Raw genomic sequence first — 12,102 nt, 5'->3', positions numbered from 1 at the left:
CTAGAGACTCATAGCGCAATCTCAGACAGATAAGCGAAAATAAAAGGTATTCGCTTTACCCAGGGAGTCCATTTTACCTGAACTTTTCCTACATACGTAGTTAAAAAGAAAAATATTAATATCTTGACATTTGCAAAAGAAATACATGTTAACGAAGTATTGCAAATCACTCATGGCAAAATTGTAAAAACATTATACAAAATATTTACAATACTTTATGCATTTTTTTTTACGCAAACAGAAAAAATGTTTCAAAATTTCGTAGTTTCAAGATAGAAAATTTCTGATTAAGATGATAATTAGAAATTAAAAATCAACATACTTAAAATTGTATCTGAAAACAATTCAAGAAATTACAGAAATAGACGAGAAGATAAATGCTTGTTCTTTTAATTTAACATTGGAATTTTTTGAAAATACAGCTTTAGAAAATACAGCAAAAGTTTTATTTCACTTTGCCACTTTCCATTTTCTTATTGTACTTTTTGTTTTTAATTAATAATTTTTTCTTTGTTTTTCAGCGTTCTTTTCAGGCTTCAGTTAAGGAAAAATTAGATAATATTTTTTTCTATTTAGCTAAAACAACCCTGCATGTAAAGCTCCACAAATTGACGTAAACGTTTTATACCTAACAAAAAATAAATTTAAAAATTAGTTTTATAGAAAATAATATTTACATTTACAACCATTTTAATATTTTATTAATTCTCCTTTTATTACCGCTTTTTATATGATAATGCAATAAATTGAAGATGCTTGTAAATCGAAAGATTTTCGATTTTTCAAGAAATCCGATTTTTAAAAAACGTTCACTAATCCATTTAGGAAAATTGCCATAAGGATTCTCAATGCCAGTGGAAATTTCAAGAATTACAGAAACGTAGTATCTCGAGAAGCATGAGAGAAATATTCAAGGATCGTGTCTAAGGACTTGGAATGCACTCGGCATTGAAGACGCGATGCAACCTCGCATTTTGCGCTGCACACGTACTTACATTTCCGTAAACATCGCGTCTCAATGTATCATTCCTCGAGGTAATTGTTTATTTTACATGCAACTTTGGAGTCGAGTAGGACTTGCTAATTGCGAGATTGCAAAATTGAGCGATCGCCAACAATGTTACAACGTTACACGATCTTAACAATCGCGTACACATGAATTGACTGCAAAACAGTCACACATTTCCCTAAATCAAGGCCACTCGAGGATCACACGTGATGAATTAACATAAATTACAATTTAACGAGATGTAATAATTTTCGCAATAAAATTATTTACAAGTTTAAGATGCTTTATTGGCATCAGATTATTAAGATCTTTCCAAGATGTTTATGAACATTAATATTATTAATATTCCATGTCAACTTAATTTACGATATTACTACACTGAAAAAAATTTCTGATTGAAAATGGACGAATCAGAAATTTCTGGTTAAATTTATTAGAATTCTATTTGAGATAACCGGAATTCTGGTTGATACTATATTTCTGGTAAAATCTACTAAAATTCTTATTTTTACCAGAATAATTATATTAATCAGAATTCTAGTTATCACAACTAGAATTCTAATAGACATAACCAGAAAATTCTGATTCGTCCATTTTCCAACAGAATTACTGTTTAATCCAACCAGACTATTTTTCTCAGTGTACTCGGGTTCTGTTAGAATTGCGTATCAAGACTGAAAATTAAATCCGGCATGCAGTTTGCAGAATTGGAGTAATATATATAAATTCATGCCGCGAATTATTTAAGCACTAAAGATCCAGCTTGACTGTTTAAGGCTTTGAATTTCTATTTATTGTGTATAATGATCCAATATCGATGTATTATATTCGGCGTGATTTCAAAAGCGTTCACGCACGTATATTGAACGTATTTGCGCGCAAAATATCTATTTCTAGACGCAACGGTACGTGTCGCGTGCGCTTCATCGACGTCTATTATGCAGTGGTAAGTAATATGCAAACGTAGGAAGTATTACGTTCGCAGGTACTTACCGCTTTTACGTAAGAGACGGCTTCAAAGAATTACAATACGTACATGAATACATACGTCTTATACATGCACATACATAGGCAGATCTTAATTGCAAGGTCGTGCAAGATCCCGTTACGTCGCTGATATCAACGCAACTCTATGTTACCACGTTAACGTAAATTAAATAGTAATAAAACGTTGCGTGCGCACGTTTCGCCGATCGACCTCGACCAGAATACCGTGAACTCCACATCCCCGTTCCACAATTAGTCGATTTTTTTAATCAAAGCCATATCGCGAATTGAGAGGCAGCTCGAAAGGTTTAATGAGGTTATACAGACGATAATTTAACCAGATATCGTTAATGATCTCGCATTAAATTCTAGTGCATTATACATTTTATTAAATCTTTACATTTCCATATAAAATTATTAGAATTTTTGAGATTATAAGCAACCTTGATCTAAGGCTACTTTGTATAAGTACATCAAAGGAACAATTGTAATCCAATCCCATGAGTTAACTTTTTATTAAATTCTAAGTGTGTCAAAATGTAAATCATTTTTACAATTAATTTCAAATTAAACAACGTCTATATTAATAAATACACTTATTATTGTTTTAGTTAAATTAACGACATGTTGAATTATAGAAACAATGACGATCTATGGAAATGATTAAAAATTATTTAAATTGAGTATAATTTGACATTGTAAATTTAACAATGTATGGATGATAATTCGACGAGATATCGTTAATAATTTTACAAATTATAAATTTTGATGAGCCCTTACGTCTAAATAAAAGAAATCATCGAGATTTTTTAAATTTATCAGACAATGACTTTGATCTAAAAGACCACTTAATATACAGTGAATGCAAAAAGTATTCGTACAGATAAAATGTTTTTTAAAAAAACTTTATTTTTAAAAAGTAAATATTATCCAGCGAAAAATGAGTCATCGAACTGATATCGAATCGATATCACTACAATGATTTCCATATCAATTTGACGTCAATTCGACGTTTAATTGACGATTATTTCTTGTTGGATAATTAACAATTTATTCATAAAGAATAAAATAGACTGTATGTTTCTTAAAATTATATATATGAAAAAGATGTGTATTAATTATAGAAAATATATCATCTGAAAAATTACAGAAAATTAAAAATTGTGTTGTTTGGATGTTCAAAAAGTACAGTCGAGAAATTTAGCTTATAAAACCAGGAATGCATGCAAAAAACTCGTTTGTTTATGTTAGAACAGAATGTATTTATTGTATAAAATTGCTAATTAATGTTTATTTCGTACAAATAAGACTTTTTTTATAAACAAATTTCCTTGTACGAATACTTTTTGCTCTCACTGTATATGTGCTGTACATTTTTTTACCGTTTTATTTACGAATCGCAAAGAAATTCTAGACGGTTAGAAGACACCACGAGCTGAGTATTAATGTTTTTTTTAGGCTCCGCGGTACACTGCACGTCGTCCTCTTTCGCGAAAGCGGCGATAAGGAGCGCCGACAAAATGGCGATGCGACGACGAAGATACGCGGGAAACTCGCTCGTGTGTGGTATGACCCATTGGCCCAGTTTGCACAGGCGGTAATGCCCATCTCGCCACAAAAGGCCGCGTTGCGTGGCGAACTCCGCTACGCGAACTCGCGCCTGAGCGCGCGCGTAATCCGCGCAGCGCTGCGCTAACCATCGTACATAATACGCGACGTATACGATTTAAACGCGATTACGTTACTTCGCATGACAAAGGAACGAATGTAATACAGCGATATCGATGGAAGCAGCTGCAGTCGCGACGCTAAGCATATTCAATCACGATTTGCCAGCGGTATACTTCAAGTATATTTTCTATTGCCGAGGATGGCTCAAATAGTGAGCCAAAACGTACAAAATTGAATTTAAACAATAGAAGGAAAACACGGGCAATTAAGGAGGTTGTAAGGGCATAAAACACATATATTAATATTTTCGCTTTAAACAAACTACATACACGTAAAAGTTGTGTTCATAACATTCTGGTTTTATTGAGCAACACATTTTTATAGGTTATTTATTTTATTTATTATTAGTTTTATTGTTATAAACAAAAATTGTTAAAATAATAAGAAAAATCTAAATGTTTTTATATAAATATATTAAGTACTAAACATGACTTATGCAACGTTTCATTGAGATTCACCATTAGTTTATAACAAATAACAAATTTTATTTATTTACCGAACAATTAATGTCTGCATCTCAAGATAACTTTACAAAAATATTGTTGAATTCCTAGAGTATTTATATAAAAAAATTGAGATTTTTATCATTATTTTATAATACATTTTCATATATTTATATTAGAGTAAAAATTAAAAAAATATTACTACTTATTTAAATAACTTTTGATCCAGATGGTCAATTGTTTCTATTTTTTTTGTATTATTATTAAATGAAATTTAGAATTTTTTCAAATAGTTCTTAACATATTGCATTTGCCTTACAACCTCCTTAAGAGCCTAAACATGCAGTAATTGGAGCGATTATGTATACATATATTTCTCAATACTACAAATATATCAAAAATACCGAACGTTTCGGCTTAATTCAAGCCATCTTTAGCAGTGTAGTATAATAAAATCTCTTGATTAATTTCAAACATCTTAGTAATCTTGTATGATACCACTTATAGAATTTGTGACATATTAATAGATATTAGTTAGCATTGCACAATATAATATCCAGCGCTGACTCCTAACGTCCATTTGTATTTTGCTGTTATTTTTTCATTGTATTAATTTACTCTCTAAATCTGAATCAGTGGATAATCACTGATATCAGTGCCACTACCCAGATAGCACATTATATTCTGAGAATATTCTGAGAATATACTAAAAAGATCACGTCTGATATTCGTATGATATTCCTATGTCCGCAGCAACATTGTTCGCAGTATATCCTCAGAATATCGAGATGAATTTCGAAAATTTTTCTTAAAAGTGTGTAAGAGATATCTATTAAAAATAATATTCTGTTAGAGCGAAGAACATTATTTTTAATAGATATTTCTGACACACTCGTAAGGAAAATTTTCGAAATTCATCTCGATATTCTGAGGATATATTGCGAGCAATGTTGCTGCGGACATAGGAATATCAGACGTGACCTTTTTAGTATATTCTCAGAATATAATGTGCTATCTGGGTATTCACTAATCACCCAGTGACGTATTTGGCACTGGATAATCAGTGAAGTTCAATTAAAAAAGAAAGAAGGTTTGAGCATTATATACTCTAATATTGATATTTATATGTTAATTTCAATCTTCTAATACTATATTCATTGAATTTATGCACTAAAATAAGATTAATTAAATCACATAATAAAGGTTAGCTAGGTTAGGAATTTCACATTTATAAATTTTGTATATTTCTTTACTTGAATTTGTTTATTTTCTATTGTATTCAAACGAAAACTATACCTCCAATCCACTTATACAATTAAAATTATATATACATACCTAGTTGGGAATTCTGTGTTAAATTTAATATATTTCATGTCTTAAATGCTCCATCTGAATTTTTGTGTTAATTTATGTGAAATGAATAGATATGATAAAAAAAACAAATATTATGTTCAAAAATTGACCCAATTTGGAACAAAATTGTGGAAGCTTATTTTTTTAGTAAAATTAACATGTATAAATAATGCGTAGCGCACAGTTATATATCTAGGATAAGTTTATTTAAAACACATACAGATGTATTATTCCAACATCTAACTTTGACCGTAATAGGTGCTTCTCTTGCATAAATGGTGTGCTCATATAAGCAATCCTGTTTCTAATCTTAATATTGATATTTAGAATATATTAAACAGAGTACACGTAGATACATTTTATTCAATTATTTTAGAACATGCGTTTTAAATCATCATTATTTTTTTGTTCACTTACATAAATTGTTATTTTAACACTAAAAAATGAATTTAACACATCGAAATATCCAAATAACACAATTACATCATATTTAATTTAAACAATCAAGACTGTTGAAAATTCAATACAAGAATTTCAACGAGATTTTCACACAAATACAATATGTTTTTTTACTGTATAGCCATGAAATATTTATTTCCTTCGTAAATGACACGCGAGAAGAGAAAGATAACTATTGTACAAAAAAAAATTATTGCTTTTACAGTTATAATACTTCTCGTTGGAGATTAATGTCCTAAATATCACATAAACCGAATTGACTCTTCGTCTTCAAGGTTATAGATTGTTTAAAAATCTTCGAATCTCTAGAATTATAAATTCATAAAAATAGTTCTTTTAAGTCAAATGGATGTTTTTAATTCGTCTCTTTGAAAACTTTTAAATAGTTCCATCATATAAAGATTCGAACTGTGCGTTTCAAAATAAACAATTAAAAATTTTTTTAAATAAATTTGTCATTCATGTTTATATTGCAATAAAAAATATTGTCCAAACATTCCGGATTTTCAAAACAATCGAGACTATTATAATAGAACTTTCGACAGAAGTTTTTAATTTCGATCGACGTTCGCAACGATTCGAGATTCAATGTTAACGTATCTTGAGAACGCATCTTTCTAGACCGTATATTTTTCTAATTACTCGATCACGCGCAAGAGCGGGGAATTATAGGTTGATTTCAATCTCTACGCTTCTCAGCTTTTCTCAGCCGCAAACGGAAAGAAATCTCGGCGGATATTAGATTCTCGGAGAGATTCTTGGATCATTAGACTCTCGCGTCTCGGAACAAAGAACGATTCCGCACGTGGTCGCATACTCTCCCGGCGCAGTGGCTCGCGGCTCTCTCGTTTTCAAGAGCCTAGCGGGGTGCTCCACTTCGATATATTTTTAAATACGCCAGGGGCTCCTCTCCCCGCGCTCTCACGGGTCCGACCCTCCGCGACTTCCTCCTCTTCGGCAACCCACCTCACCTCACCTCACCTCACACCGCCTTGACTTCTTTCGGTCTACTTTCCGTGCCGACGCGCACAATCGCGCCCGCGCCGTGCCGCGCCCCTGGTGGGGACCCTCCGGTAAATATTTACAGTTAACGTCGTTACGTAATAAGTGTATACGCCACCGCGTTCACGGGCCAGCGGATCCGGGGCCCGCCGGTGAAGGCGTTGCGCGCGACGCCGACGCGATAACGACCCGTTACCTGCCCGACCTTCGAAACCCAATTGCAGAAACCCGAAATTATTTCGGGGATCCTGACCACTCCTTTACGGTAAACTCCTAAACGGCAATTAACTAGCCGCGCTTCAGTGAGCGTCACAACTATGATGTGGTCCGATTTAAAGGTCGATCACTAGATATATCCCAGGTATACTTCAACCGTCCCAAATTAAGAAGGATAGTCCCAAATTTTAACTCTTCGTCTCACTTTACAATGCGTCCCAAATTTAGAACATGATTAAATAGTCCCTCTTTTAAATGTAAAAATAAATAATAAATGAAAAATAATAAATAAAAATAATATAAATGTGAACGTAATTTTTATTGTCATCTTACGTGATATTCCACAAAGTGTTACTAGTTGTTTACAAATATAATAAATGATATTGTTTAAGTGTATTATTAACAATTAAAAAATGGTTATCTATTAAAATTTAGTTGTAATTAATGTTGAATTTTTTTCAATGTCGTTCTTTGCTTTCTTAAGGAGTCACCTTACTGTATATTCCCGCCAGTCGTCTGGTCATTCCATCGAATTATCTTGCACACTGTTAAATTGATATTGCCAAATTATATCTAATTTGAATTATTCTTAATGTTTCCTAAGAATCGTTATTACTGGGGGGGGAGGTTCATTAATTTAGCTAAAACAATTTAACTTAGATTGAGAAAAACATCGAAATATTCTCAAGCAAATATTACATATAATGTTTTCTTTAATATCCATTGGTTATAAAAAAAGTTGACTGTATTGACAAATATATATTATTATGAATACATCTTATTAACTGTAAAAAAATAAAATAGGTAAAATGGTTTATTTGCTCAAAACAAAATTCTATTTCGCCGTATTTAAATAAGGATTTATTAACATGAAATTAATTTTTAAATTCTATAAATAAATTTTTTAATATTTTTTTCTCAATATAAGAATGCAGATGTTTATTTTGCAAACTAAACAATACAATCACAAAAATAAGTTGTTGAGATGTGACTGTTTCTTTAATGACGTGATTTGTATTAAAATCATACATTTTGAATACACATTGCAAATTGAAATGTTAATTAATCCGACGAATTGGATTAAATTTGATTATTTATATAATATTTAACAATGTGGAGTTAAAAACCTCACAAGAAATAATCAAATATCAAGATACTTAAATATCAAATCCTTCTTTCTCAGCCGTTGCGATGGACAACAGTTGTATTAAATTAATACAACATACAATGTAACATTACATTAATACTATTAATGTATTTCTATTTATATACATAAGTATAACCATATATTTCGAAGAGAAGAGAAAATAACAGACCTAAATCCCACAGTGCATTCACATTGTTAAATTCATAATGTTAAATTATACCCTCCCAATTTGAGTTATTTTCAATCATTTTTATAGACCGCTTCTACTCCTATTCAATGTTTCATTAATTTAACTAAAACAAATGAGGTTAAATCAATTTAACTCAAGAAATGTAATAAATTTATTTAGAAATTTGTTAAATTTCTCAGAGTATTTTAAGATTTTAGTTTATTATGTTATTTTACTTTGTTTATTTCATTTTTGTATTATTTACTAACTACAATAAGTGCACAATATATATATTAAAATGATATTGTTTACCTCAAAAGTCAGCAATTTAATCACAAAAATAGATTGCTTCAAAGTAAACAATATCCATATCAATGTACGTTAGTAAATAATAAACTAAAATTAAAATATTTTGCATTTTGACATACATGGAAGTTAAAAATAACGAAACACCTTTCATCTGCAAATAAAGATTTCAAAAAATTACACACTGAAAGAAAAGATTGGCTGCTGCAACAAATTACATGGTAAAATATGGCGTAGCATTTTTAATTGGTTGCTGCAACCAATAAAAACTGCTATGCCATATTCAGCCAATCTTTTCTTCCAGTGCAAGGATTACAAAATAAATCGAACGATAAATCATTCTCGGATTTTCATTGCAACCGAATAATAAATTATACGTTCTTCGATGCAGATAAGTTTAAAGATCGCTGCGAAAGTGACTGAATGTCCAATTACGACAAATTTTATTACCGTTCCATTCCGATCCGTTGTCCAGCGAGCATATAATGATATGTCGACAGCGGTGAAAACGATTCATCGATTGGCCTGCCCGCAGCGACGAGGATCCTTGACAGTTCGCCAAGGTCTCGTCGCTTGAATAAAAACGATGCGGAGGAACGAGCGAGGTTTTACTTACTTGGCGCGATAAATTCACGTGCGCAAGGTCGTAAGCCGTACACGTAACGCGCGTTACGCCGCGCCGTTTGTCTTCGATCGATCCGCAATGTCGATCGTTTGCAGGAGCGCGAAGATCGTTCGTATAACGATACCGTCGACATTAGTAACGCGATCCTTGAGCGTGTTATGTAAACGATCAGGAAGCGTTTCGAGATTTAGTCATCATCACGGCCGGCCGAGGAAGAATCTCGCGCGGCTTCCTGGATTGTCAGGTAGGTATACGATGGAGAAGATTGCTCTGTCAAAGCTCCGCGAAATCATGACGTTAAGAGCCGGATATCGCGCTGCAATCATTTCCAACTGGCATTTCGGACGCTCCATCTCGGAAAAGATCGACAAAAATAGTTAAAACCGGTGTCTATTTGTATTGTTGCACTGAGAGAAAAGTGTTTCGTATTTCTAATTGCATGGTAAAATAATTATGGCTAGGAGCTCAATTTTTATAGTTATTGTTGCTATACTGAAAAAAATGATTGCAATTAATGTGAATATAATTTAATTATTATTTATAATCATTTTTTGGGATAACTATATATTTATTTTAAGTATGTATAATAATTGTTTTAAGTATGCAAATATATTCTAATCAATTGTATTATTAATAATTATACATAATAAAGAATGGCTCAAATAATTCAAATAAAAGAAAAACAAGAAAGAGCTACGAGCCAAAACAAACAAATTTTAATGTAATACAATTGACATTAAAAAGCATGAAAGTAAAAACAAGTTAAAAATATGTCTACAAAAAAACTAACGTTTCGACCACCTTATTAATAATTGTCACACACACTGCTTGAAAATTTAGTTTTTTCTTAACATATTTTTTAGTTATTATTATCGTGTGAATTTAAGAAAATAGTTATATTCACTATAATTGCGATTATATTATGTCTGCCTAGTTGGCCTCCCACTTAACTAAATCTTAACGAATAAATAATGCGCTATTTATGCGCTCTCAAAATCCGCAAAAAAAATGTTTGCGCTCATTTCGTTTAGCTAAACAAAAATAGTATTGTGAAGGCTGAGTAGTTGAGTAGTAGATCATAAATAGCGTATTATTATATATAATTTATTCATTAAGATTTGGTTAAGTGGGAGAGCCAGCTAGGCAGACGTAATTACATTTACTGAATAAAAATGTTTATTTCATTTTCATTTATATCTTGATGTTTCACTATAATAATATTTGAAATTATCTTAATATGTAGTACAATTTTTTCTTGTTGAGAGAACTGTACCAACATTATAGCAGTAATAATCATGAAAATGGAGCTCCTAACCATAATTATTTTACCATAAAATTACAATGACAAATTCCAAACGCTTTTCTCTCAATATATAACGTAATCATAAGTAATAAATAATCACAAGCAATAATTACATTTATATTTCTGTATACTAAAAAAATAATTTATGGATGTTCCCAAAAAATACTATAAATTTGATCACTGTTAATCATATTATATTATTACTTAAATTATTTAAAAAAAACAAATGTAAAAAATGACTAATAATATTATACCGGTAATAACTACAAAAATAAAGCTCCTACACGGAGAGAATTTTCTTTTAAAATTTACCCTGAAAATATGGTGATTGTGGTACAATACAATATTTTGAAGATTTTTACCATGCACTTCAGTAAAATTGATCAAACTTATTTTATACTTTATTGTAGTTTTATTAATGAATGAGAGAGATTTATATTAAAATTCTTCGAAATACAATGTTGTCCCACGACTGTCATATTTTCAGGGTAAATTCTAAGAAAATATTCTCTCCGTGTAGCTACAATTATTTTACCATACAATTGTAGTCACATGAATACCAATGCTTGTCTATCAGTGCGGACGCGGTAAAAAATAACGTTTAAGTTTATTCAATGATAAACATGATTAATAGTTAGTACGAACGCTCGCGAACTATTATGGAACAAATACGAGCCGACACGGTTAAGAACTTGCACCTTATAAGGTCGGTCGACAAAGCGCGTCCTTGTCCAATTGACGTCTCCGTATTCTGTAATCCGTCTGCATTTGAGATTTTTAAATCGTCATCGTCATTGAACGTGACTTCCGCCAGGCGATCACGTTCGATTGGTGTCCTCGCACGTGCGAGTCTACGGTAATGCCGGTCGCGGAACCTCGACTGTGTATATATCTATCGTTCTAAAAACTGCCCTTCGATTCGCGGATGGAAACAGTGGTTACGGCCAAGTTCTCGAGCATTTCTTTAAAGCGAACTACGAGAAAATTAACGTCCTGTAGAAGGCAATGTCAACGCGTTTAAGAGCGAGGGATAAAAGAGAAAAGAGAGAGGAATAATAACGTCTATATATATTAACCCTTACCGTACCATCTACAATTTGGTGCCTCACCATCAAGGGTCACTTCAAATCTCTTCGTTTTTTCACCTCTTCAAAATAATTTAAAAAATCTCTAAAAATTCACCAACATACTTTCAACTTTCTAGAATAAATATTGACTCTTTATTTTGGAAAATAATAAAATGTAGTATAATTTATAATTACCGAGAGACTTAAGGAGGTTGTAAGGCAAATGCAATATGTTAAGAACTACTTGAAAAAATTACAGAATATTCTAAATTTCATTTAATAATA

At 31.5% G+C, this 12,102-nt stretch overlaps 1 pseudogene; it reads left to right on the top strand.

Annotated features, from left to right (window-relative positions):
• Positions 1-1,018: 1,018 nt before the first annotated feature.
• Positions 1,019-3,808, top strand: LOC108770716 (uncharacterized; annotated as a pseudogene).
• Positions 3,809-12,102: the final 8,294 nt, after the last annotated feature.

Source organism: Trachymyrmex cornetzi, unplaced genomic scaffold (genome assembly GCF_001594075.2).
Source record: "Trachymyrmex cornetzi isolate Tcor2-1 unplaced genomic scaffold, Tcor1.1 scaffold131, whole genome shotgun sequence".
NCBI classification, from domain to species: Eukaryota; Metazoa; Arthropoda; class Insecta; order Hymenoptera; family Formicidae; genus Trachymyrmex; species Trachymyrmex cornetzi.
Note: the sequence above shows the minus strand (reverse complement) of the source record. Positions and strands in the feature narration are given on the sequence as shown.